This window comes from Etheostoma spectabile, chromosome 6, assembly GCF_008692095.1.
Source record: "Etheostoma spectabile isolate EspeVRDwgs_2016 chromosome 6, UIUC_Espe_1.0, whole genome shotgun sequence".
In the NCBI taxonomy this organism is placed as follows: Eukaryota; Metazoa; Chordata; class Actinopteri; order Perciformes; family Percidae; genus Etheostoma; species Etheostoma spectabile.
Genome location: NC_045738.1, coordinates 5,440,746 through 5,441,845, shown reverse-complemented (window position 1 = coordinate 5,441,845; position 1,100 = coordinate 5,440,746).

Here is a 1,100-nt window from a genome sequence, read left to right as displayed (position 1 = left end):
TTTTTTATTTATTCTCGAATTGTACAGCGGATGTAAATATTGGCCCAAATGTGACTTGCGAGGCTTGTGAAGATCCGAGGGCTGCTAATAATCTGAACTGTGTCGTTTCAACCATCCCGGGCTTTTAACAAACTTTACCATTCTAGCTATGCTTCTAAAGATTTTTGATTTTGACTCAAGACAAAATAACATGGATATGGAATCTGTCAAGCAAACAGGGCTGGGTTTCCAGTGGTAACATGGGTGGGAGAACAGGCCAGTCTTTGTTAAAAAGCTTTAGTATCACAGAAGAGAGAGAAGCCATTGTGCTTTAGAAAAGCCTCCTTATGGTTCATGTCCTCAGATTGTAATGGATCCTCAGCCCCAGTTTAACAAATGCAACTCACTCCAGTCGTCAGTACATGCATTTCAATGGCCTTGTTGTCGTCAGCTTATCAAGGGTAGGATATACTACCTCTCATCCATAGCAAGATAGGACAAAAGTTTGAGTCAAAGCTACAAAAAAACCTGCCGTTTGTGAATATACAAGTTGACTGTGTGAATGGGGAAACAGTTCCAATAATTACTGATTTAAACTAACTGCAGCCCTTAGAACTGAAGATTAAAATATCACCAATCATTGTAGGCAACAGTTAAAATAACCACCATACAAAAAAAAAAGTAGTTTTTCCTTTTTTTAATCTCACAAAAATGAATGCTTCTGTTCCTGAAAAGAGAGACAGAGTAATCTAGAAAACACTGAATGCACAGTTCTCATTTTACAGATGTTTTTTATGGTTCATTTTAGGCACTTGGAATCATAACAACATTCCCTTTATGAACAACAAATACATCTTTGGTCCAGTATGTATTAAAAGAAAAAAAATAGAGTATGAAAGTAACACAACTTTCAATGTTTGTTTCCATAAAAATGTATTTTTGACATACTGTATATAAAGCTTAATAAAGACTTTAATACTACGACATCTCAGAAATGACCAGCAATCTTACAGATGTTTTGCAAGAGAATACAAGTGAGAAAAAATGTATGCGTCGGCTCAATCAGATGTACAGCAGCACAGGATTGTTTTAGTCAAGTCACATTTGGCAAAAATGTTTTT